The sequence below is a fragment of the Arachis stenosperma genome, chromosome 5, assembly GCF_014773155.1.
Source record: "Arachis stenosperma cultivar V10309 chromosome 5, arast.V10309.gnm1.PFL2, whole genome shotgun sequence".
NCBI classification, from domain to species: Eukaryota; Viridiplantae; Streptophyta; class Magnoliopsida; order Fabales; family Fabaceae; genus Arachis; species Arachis stenosperma.
The window spans coordinates 98,875,529-98,886,272 of record NC_080381.1 but is presented as its reverse complement, the minus strand read 5'-3'; positions in this window follow the sequence as shown (position 1 = coordinate 98,886,272).

Sequence of the window (10,744 nt, the reverse complement as noted above, 5' to 3'; positions counted from 1 at the left end):
AATGGTGCTGTCTGACAGCGTCGATGGCAGAGAAAAAGAAGGAGGTTCGGAGCTGAGAGTTGGCATTAGAGAGATCGAGAAAGGGCTAGAGGGAATTAGGATTCCTGGTAGGGAGTGACTGTGACTGGTCTAGGAGGAATTGTGGAGGGAGGCTGCTTTTATATTAGGGTTTTTAATAACACAGGTTCAGTTCAGTTCGGCTAGGATTTTCTCTACCAAAATTGAAAACTGAACTAAACCGCAAGAAAACTGCCAAAAAAAAAAAAAATCATTTTTTGGTTTTTAATTTGTTCGGTTATCGATCTTTTTAGTTCGGTTGATCAATTTTATTAGAATTGGATCGATTTGAACACCCTTATTTACAGGTACTTATTGTATTCATACTACTTGCATGCTCCAATTGAATTTCATGTATGTTAAAAACAAAAAAGATAAATATGCCTTTTTTATTTTATTTTTTCTTTTTTATCAACGGTTAAGCTTAGTTTGGATTTTTACCCATTTTTTAGTGATGTTTCTAATCTTTTTAAGGATCTGATTTTGATCATTTTTACTGCAAGAATATGTCTTGAACATCTTGGAATTAAAATTAATTTGATTTAGAAATCAAACTTTCATATTGAAATTGATTAAATTATCATTTCTATTCATAAATTTTTTTATTCATGAATATTTAAAATATAGACAAATTTATTCAAAATAAAATAAAATAAAATTGGTATATTTATGAAAGATGTGTTTTGATCATAGTTGTCAAAATTAAATTGGTGATCAAATTGATTAAGTTACAGATTTATTGATTTATTAGTTCAACTAGTAGGTTATTAATTGAACTGGTTGATTCGGTTCTACGTAAACAAAATATAGAATAATTAAAAATTTAAAATTAAAATCTGAAATATATATTTTCACTACTACTTTAATAATAATCAAGCTTTAACAACTAAACATGGTGTGGTCAAACGCGTAGCGCCCCTTTGGGTTTTTTCCATGCTCTGCCAGGGTTTCACTGCGTCGTCTCCATGGTTTTGCTTTTCTTGACCCTTTCTTCGTTAATTTCTTTTCCATCTTTTTCTACTTTCTTCTCCTAATTTCTTTTCTGTTTCTAATTCACTCCCACTTGGTTTTCTAATTTTTGTTTCCCCTTCTAATTCATTCCTACGCTGATTTCTCTTCTAATTCACTCTATTTTCTAATTCACTCATCTCATATATCTCTTTTTCTCCGTGAAATCGTCAGTTATCCACTCTGCCTTCTAATTTTCTCTACACCATGAGCAACAAATCAGAAACTCAAAACTCCCATATAATTGATAGTGATCAGGAGGATGATTTGATCGTTTTAGCTAATGAAGGTGTTTCTGAAGGAATTCAAGCATGTACATGGAGTCTGTCTGAAAGAATTTTCTCAGATCGGATCAGTAGGTACCACGAGAGGAGCTCTCTACGCAACATGGAATAAACCAGAAGGATTCAGAGTAGTCAAAAAATCCAGGAACCAATTTTAAGTTTTCTTTGAGAATGACTTTGATGTGACTCGAATTGAGAGGGGTTTCCCTTGGTTATTCAAGAGTTTTGTCCTTCACGTTCGAAGATGGAAGCAATCAGTAAACATGGAGGATAATCACATCTCCTCTTTTCTTGTATGGGCACAATTTTGGGGATTGCCCGAACAATACAAAAAATGCTTGAGGTTGGCCGAAAATTGGGTGGGAGACTTAGACAAATTGAAGATCTTGCTCTATTTGAAGTTCGAGGCAAAGATACACGCATAGTGAAGGCTAAAGTGGAACTGAACGATGAAAAAAAGAGTGAGGGATACACTAAAATTGCTTGATCCTAATAAGAAAAACTGGAAATTGGAGTTCACTATGAATGTATAGGAGTGTTCTGTACTTATTGTGTGAAATTGGGGCATGAACCTAAAAAATGCCAAACTTTTATTGATGATTCTACCCAAAACAATATCAAGGAAGATAGAGTTCGTGAATGGCTTAAGGTAGATTAGGTCGGAAGGCGTTTAATGGAAAAGAGAGCTTCCTTCAATCTTAATCAACCTCGGGAGGGTTCTGTTCCAGCTCAACCGAAGAAAAAATCTCCACCTGCATGACTTTTTGATAGTTTCTCAAAATTGAGTGTACAAGATGATCAGAAAAAACAGAATAATGAAAAAATTGTTGCCAATTCGTGTTCTAGAGATGAAAAAGAGGGTGAATCAGATAACACTGGTACGGCTACTAATACTAATTCTTCTTCTAATTCTTTATTGGAGATATCCTATCCCCTAAATAATGTCTAACACAATAATAGTGTCATGTCCAAGTTTAGAAAGGAGAATAAAAAACTAAACCTGAAACAACTTGCCAAAAAGTCTGTGATAGGTTTCAAATGGAGGAGTGGAGGTCATGTTACTGAAGATATTTCAAAGAAAATTTGTCTCAATGATATTGTCTCTGATGCTATGACAGTGGAGGGTGCCAGCCTTCAAGTGGCACCTAATGGAATATGAAACTGTTCTCGTGGAATTGTCGGGGTTTGGGGAGACCCCTGACAATCCACAATCTTAAAGGGATTTGTAAATCCTACTCTCCCAAGGTTGGTTTTATCTGTGAAACAAAAAATCTGTCTCGACAAGTTGAAGCAAAACTAAGATCTTGTGGTTTCAAAGAATTGTTTATTGTGGATCTGGATGGATTATCTGGGGGTTTGGCAATGGCATGGAGGGATGGTTGCATTGTCCAGATTTTACAGCATGGTAGATTCTTCATTGCGGCATCAGTTTTGACAACTGATTCTAATGATCCCTATGGTGTTCTAGGTGTTTATCTCAGTTCAAATGATCAACACAGAATGGCTCAGTTTGCTGAATTAACTTCTGTCACCCAACAGTTCCATGGTAAGGTTGTGTTAATGAGTGATTTTAATGCCATTTTAAACAATTGGAGAAAGCAGGTGGGGGTGTTAAATCTCCTTCTCCTCTTGAAACTTTTAATAATTTTATTGATGATAATTCCCTGATTGATATTGGTATGGTTGGAAGACCATTCACTTGGTCGAATAGGCAGTATGGTGATGAGTTGATACAGGAGAGACTAGATCGATTTCTGGTAGGAGTTGATTGGCAGCAACTCTATCCTAATGCATCAGTTCTTAGACTGTCAGAATTAAGGTCGGATCATTCCCCTCTTCTCTTAGACTCTAATCCAAGAACTGAGAGATCTAAATGGCGATTTAAATTTCAAGAAAGATGGTGTTCCAACCATGAAATACGGCAGATTTTTAGAGAGGTCTGACACGAACAGATTGATGGTTCATCTATGTATATGCTAGCTCAAAAAATAAAGCATTGTTGGCATAAGATTGTCAGATGGCAGTAAGAAAACAGATCTAATTTGAATGTGGAGATTGATTCACTACTATCTGAATTAGAGGAATTTCATTTAGCGGGAATTCATGGAGACGACATTGATGAGTCCATATTTGATGATAAGTTTTGGCTTGGATTAAATGGATTTCATCACATAAGCCTACACTTATTCACTAAAATAGCATACTTTTGTGTTTTGTCCTTGAATTGAGCCTAAATGTGAAAACATGCGTTTTTGTGCCTATATTGAGAAATTTAATTCCACTTTTATTCCATTCAATGCCGTGATGTGTTTGTTGAGTGATTTCATGTCCTAGAGACAATAATGGATAAGCAAACGTGGAAGGAAGCATGCAAAAAAGGGAAAACACATGAAGAAAACAAATGAGAAGCACACAGCCATGTGTGCATACTCACAACATCATGTGCGTACGCACAAGAGCAGAATCAGCATGTGTGCATACGCACAATACTCTGTGCATGCGTACAAGACGATAAATCAGCTTGTGTGTGTACGCACACATATGTGCGTATGTGTGCATACGCACAGGAACCAGCGCGTGACTTCATTAATGAGGCGCGTGGCTCGCGATTTTGGGGGCCTCTTGGTCCAGTTTTGGATGTGCTGATGCTGAATTAAAGTGATATATGAAGGGGAAATGACCACATATCAAATCATTAGGACTTAGATAGTTTTAGAACATAATTTTAGGAGTAGGAGTAGTGTAGTTAGAATGCTCTCTTAGGGTTTATGTAGTTTTCATTGTAGTATTTTATAGTTTCAAGTTTTCATCTTGGGTTGATCAACTCTTTTGTAAGTACTCTTTAATTTCTCTTTAATTACCTCACATTTACTCTCATTTTCTTTTGGTTCAAGTTACTTTGTTTATATATGCAATTTTGGTTTCTTGAAGTTTTGATTGATAAATTTAATGTTTTATGCTTTCTTTATACTTGATTGCATGTTTATTGTTGATATTGTGAATAGTTGGTTATAGTTTTCTATTTTCCCTTGCAATTTTCCATGCTTTACTTTTATGCCCACAAGGTGTTTGTGAAAATGCCAACTTTAGATTTTGAGTAGATTTTTACACCTTGGCTTGGGATTTGAGTTCTTAAGATACTAGAGTCATAATGTCCGATATTTAGTGGCAATTCTTGGGTAGTTAGTTGACTCTTGTTTCCATTGACGCTAGCTTTTCACCAAGTTAATTGGTGAGTTAGCTAGGACTTATGGATTAAGGACAATTATGCTTGCTTGACTTACTCCTCGATGTTAGGGATAGACGAAGCGAGATTGACTCATCATAGTTGCCATAGTTGTGGTTATGACGATGATAGGATTCCTTAATTCTCATTCCCAAGTCAAGGCTCTTTTGTGCATTTATAGCATTTTCACTAGTTTTGACCTTGTTTCCTTTTAATTACATTAATTCCAATTTTGAGAATCTCTTAGTTCTTTTATCTCTTAGTTCCTTTAATCTTTCGTTCTTTGATTTCGAAACCGGTTTTTCTCACAACTGAAAGTGTGACATTTCAATTGCATTCCTAGGGAGAACGACCCGAAGTTTAATTACTCTCGGTATTATTTTTAATTTTGTCGGGGACATGCAATCGGTGTTATGTTTTTGGTTGTTGTGAATATGTTAATATTGTAAATTGCACTTTTTGGTTGTTTGTTAGCTTTTGTTAGTAGGTTTTGTTTATATTTTCTTTATGACTCATCCACATCATTACCATAATTCACCCCCATGGAACCCAAACACTTACCTTTCTAGTCACCAATTCTGTACACCATCACCTCACTACATATAAAACCAAAATTCTTACCCTCATGAGTTTGATTGTCAACCTTGATCACCTCAAATTTCATCCTTATATATGGCTCAATCCACACAAGAATCACTCCAAGTGCTTATTCAAGAACAAACAGAGTTCCAGAAGAAGTAAGAGCAAGTCATGTCTACCTTAGCGAAAACCTTGGATCGGTTAGCTTCATTGCGTTCATGCCATAACCAAGAAATACTCGTGGATGAATGTGTGAAATCAAGCGAAGAGTGTGAAATGAAGGAAAGATTGCAAAATCAAGTAGAAGATGCCAAGTCACAACATGAAGCACGAGAGGAGATGAATGAAGAGTTGATGGAAATTGATCAAGTGGACTCCATCATTCATGATTTTTTGTCCAACTTGGTCAAACCCTTCAATGACCCTCATGAGGCTCCCTTGATTGAATTTGAAGGAGATGTTGATGTGGACTTCACACAACCTCCCATTTTTTTACTTGAGTGATGATGAGAAAGATTTAAAGGATGATGAGGAAGATTTAAAAGAGGTTGAGGAAGATTTTAGCTACCAAGAAGTGAAGGCAATCGTACAAGAGCAAATTGAGTGGGTGAAAATTTTACCAACAAGCTTCTTAGGCCCACATAAATATGCTATCTTGGAGACGGATCATCAACTTAAAATCCTTCTTGAAGTAGTAGATGGTGGAGAGAAGAATGTTAATTGGCAAGGAAATAGAAAGTTCATCAAGGAAGTCAATTCTACATTTGGAGTTCAACTATGGTGCAAGAGTCAATTGAGTAGATTCCGGAGGGTACAAGTGTGTCAATGGTGATTCAAGAGGTCGTTAATCTAAGTGAAAAAGTGAAGATCAACAAGAAGGTGAACAAGAAACTAGAGTATGGGATCCGGGCATTAGGTTCAACATTCAACACTTATGGATCCTAGTTGCTAGCTTGGAATTTCTCAAAAGTTTGATGCATTTCATTTGGGACCGCGGAGGTCTATTCAAGAGCAAACTTGGGTGGAGATTCAAGGAGGAGTGAAAATATAAGCCGCCCTAACAAGAATCTCCTCAAAAAGTCCAACTTGAGGACTTTAAACCAAAGTGCTAGGTGGGAGACACCCCACCATGGTAATCTCTTTTAGCTTTTCTTTCTTGAATAATTAGTTGCATTGCTTAGTTAGTTTAGTTGAATTTTGGTGTTGGCTAGGTAATTTTAGTGGAGTCTTATAGTGTTTTAGAGTTTGAAAACTTGTTTTGGATGTCATGTTTAGTGCCTTAAAGGCATTAAAATTTCTGCAAAAACAGATCTCTGTGCATACGCACCAATCCGTGCGCGCGAACACTTCCTTTATTTTTCGCCATCTGTGGACTTGCACAGCATTGTGCGCACGCACAACCCTCGACACACCATCTGCTCGTAGCACTCTCCCCACTTGTGCGTGTGCACCCTATGTCTTTCCCCCTCCTGCATATGTGGCCGCACACACGTGTGCGAGCGCACAAATAAGCCCATTTTGCAAAAAAAAAACCTCTATGTGCGTGCGCATCGCGTTGTGCGCACGCACAACCTTCGACACACCTTCTGCTTGTATCGCTCGCACCCAATGTGCGTGGGAACAACCTTTTGATTTTCCTTGTGTGCGACGCACACCCCTTTGTGCTCGTGCACAGAACTTGATACCTCTTTTGTTCGCAGTGCTCGCACGTGGCTATGCGTGCACATACCCTTTCTTTTCCCTAGTGTGCGCCCACATACTTCTTTGTGCGTACACACAAGGCGCTTTTTGAACGTTAATTCGAAATGGGAATTATCGCGCTTCACAAACCCCGTCTGACCCCTTTTTCTTCTTTTCTTCTTCTCTGAAGCATACCCATAGCCACCCTCAATCCAGACCACACCACTGATAAATCCCGATTTTGTGGTTTATTTTGTACTTATTTTGGGGGATTTTATTACCTTTTCTCACATTTATTCAATTAAATAGCATGGTTTTGCAACTCTCCCTCGATTTGTGCTTAAATATGAAAACATGCTTTTTAGGCCCTAAAATTGGTGATTTTAATCCACTTTAATTCCATTCGATGCCTTGATATGTTTGTTAAGTGATTTCAGTTTCATAAGGCAAGTATTGGATGGAAGAAGTGAGGAGAAAAGCATGCAAAGAGGAGAATACATGAAGAAACAAGAATTGGAAATGCACCACGGGACACGCACGCGTACAAGGCGCACACGCGCGAAAGTGGTCTCGCCAATGGATGCGCGCGCGTACATGCCGCGTCCGCGTGGGTGAAGAATTGCCAATCGACGTGCACGCGCACTTTGCGCGCGCGCGCCGATGCTGTCCGTGGCCCACTTTAATGAAATCGCCCCCAGCAATTTTGCAGCTCATTTTGGGCCCAATCCAACCCATTTCTGATGCTATTGAACCCAAGGATTGAAGGGGGAATGAACACACTTAGTCATAGTTTAGTTTTTTTATCATGTTTTAGGTTAGAATTCTAGAGAGGGAGGCTCTCTCCTCTCTATAGATTTTAGGGTAGTTTTAGTTAATTCTTCTTGAATCCAAGTTTTAATTCTTGTTTTGATTTAGTTTCTCCTTTTAATTTCTTATTATTACATCTCTACTCTTCTAGTTTTACTTGTCATTTCCTTTATTTTGTCCTCTTTTATGTTTATGAACATTGTTGAATCTTAATTTTCTTTAATGCAATTTTATGTTTGATGTTCTTTTTATTGTTGATTTGTGTTGAGATCTTACTTTCCTTGCTATTGGTAATTGGTAGATTTTATTATTCTTGCACATTTACTATGCTTTCCTTTTATGCCTGCCAAGTGTTTGACAAAATGCTTGGTAGGATGTTAGAGTATATTTTGAGCATTCTTGGCTTGGAAAGAGTAATTAGGCAATCTTGAGTCATGAAAACCCAACTTATGTTGGTGATCTAGAGTTGTTAGCTAATATTGTTTCCATTGACGCTAATCTTTTGCTAATTTAATTAGTGAGTTGATTAGGATTTATGGAATATTGTTTCCATTGACGCTAATCTTTTGCTAGTTTAATTAGTAAGTTGGTTAGGACTTTTGGATTGAGATTAGCTAGTCTCGTTAGACTTTCTCCCTATTTGTTGGAGTTGACGTAATGAGATAAATTCTTGTTTATATTTGTAACATGATTGATTAATCTTGTTTGACTTTCTCCCTATTTGTTGGAGTTGACTAAATAAGATGAATTAATCATGCATGACTCGGATAGAAAGCCTATGATCTCAATCCATTGCCATGAATGTCTCTCTTTATTACTTGCTTGATTTACTTTTCTTGTCATTTAAATTCTTGTCCATTTAATTTCTTGCCTCATATCAATCAAAACCCCCTTGATCCCCATAGCAAATAATTGACCACTTCATTGCAACTCTTCGTGAGACGACCCGAAGTCTAAATACTCCGGTTATTTCTTATTTGGGTTTGTTCCTTGTGACAACCAAAATTTTTGCATGAAAGGATTATTGATTGGTTTGGAAACTATACTTCACAACGAGACTCCATTGGATAAATTCTAAACCGTCAAAAATCTGTTCATCAACCACCCAACCACCTCCGTCCGTCCGACGAGCCTACCACCGGCGACCACCGTCGTCCACCCTTCTCTCTTCCCCTTCTCCTTCTTCTTGCCTTTCTCCATTTCTTCTGCTCTGTACGCATCACCCCTATTTGCGTCAAGCCTCTGTCGGTGTCTTCAGTTCCAGCGAGCAAACCACTAGCAGGGGCGAAGTTCTGTGCGGCTGCGCCACCACTGCTCCCTACCCCCCCGTTCTTCCTCCTTCTCATCAACGCAAGTTTCATTTATCTCCTCCCCTGTGTCTATTTTTTTCTTTAATTTTCAGTGCTTTTTAATTCTGTTTTCACTAATCTTGTTAGATTTAGGTTAGTTAATTTGTGTTTTCTGGATTGAATGTTGGCTGATTGAAATTTTTCTGGGTTGATGAATGCCTCTATTAAATTGAAAATCTCTGTTTGAAAGTGATGCACACCATATGTTTGATAGATTGCCTTTAGTGACAATTTTTTGTTCAATTTCTATGTTTGGCCAACATTTGTTCTGGATTTCATTTTCCTTAGGCAATATCATGAAAGCTTGTGCAGTTTTATGTTCTTTTGATGATGTTTGAGATCAAATTTCATTATGCACTTAGCGGATATTCTTGTTAAATGCCAAATTGAACTGAAATTTTAACTTTAATTACTTGTTTAGGGTTATATGTTAAGTGCATAGAGTGTTACATTAGTGAATTGAATGAATTGCTTATTCATGTGTTTTTGAATATAAATGATCATATACAATAACTTGTTCTTTGAAATTCTTTTTGAGTAATTCAATTTGATTTTAATCAAGTTATTGCTTTTTGAATATGGGTTATAGTTATGTGATCATTTCCTACTTCTTGACATGAATAAGTACGCTCTTGTCGTGATTAAATTGGTTATTCCCTTGGTGCTAAATTTCGATTGGATCTTACACTATCAAGGCACTGACGGGCGGAAAAATGTCGGTTAAAAAATTTCCAGTAAAAATCAGCATTGTAAGTACAGTTGTTAACCGACGAAAATTTTACTGTCAATTTAAAAAGGGTATCACAATTTAGAATAATTAACTGGGAGTAGAATTCCCAGGTCGTTTCCCAAAGAGTTAACAAAAGAGTGCAATTTATTGGTCAGGGGTTTTCTGAGAAATTTTTAGAGTTGAAAATTGAAAGATAAATAACTAAAAATTACGCAAAGAGCAGTTAACAAGAGATGTTGTGTATTTAAAATAAAAGGCTTTGGCTAGGAGAAGATTAATGGAAACTTCTATCCTTGTTGGCTTTCTCAAGTGTAATAGTAAAAGGTTGTTGCTTCTACTTAGTTATCCTCTAACTAATAGAGAAAAGTTAAGTAGGTAATACCAACTCTAGTTCACAAGTCTTAATCACCTCCCAAGGAAGAATTAGAGTAAGTGAAAATCCAATTGACAGCAATTTCCAATTACATATTAACACCTGAATATTCCAACTCAAGGGTTTCCTATTAATCAACTCCAAAGTCAAGTTGAGAGCTCTACTCCATTAACATGAATGCCATTTTCACAAACATGTAAATGGAGTAGATAGGAAACATGGTAATTAAAACTAAATTAATAAAATTAAAATTGGTACTAATAATTAATCAAAAAAAATTTGACAAGTAATGGAATTAAACATGAAAATGGTTCATTGTAATAATAACTCAAAATTGACAAAATACAAATATGAGTACCAATAACTAAATAGGAAAATGAAAGAGTAAAGGTAATAGAAATTCAAACTATAACGATGAAGACTTCTGTCAAAGGTAGTAGCAACTCTCTAAATCCAATCTAAAAGCAGAACTCAGAAAAACTAAGAACCTTAGGAGAAGTGGTGATTTTCTCTCTCTAGAATTCAAAAACTGAAAACTAAACTAAAGTGAAAGTGTGTGTTTGTCTCAGCTTCACCTCTGCCTTTAATCTGGACTTTTGGGCCTGAAACTGGGGAAAAACGGGGCCCAGAAATTGCCCCCAGCAAATTCTG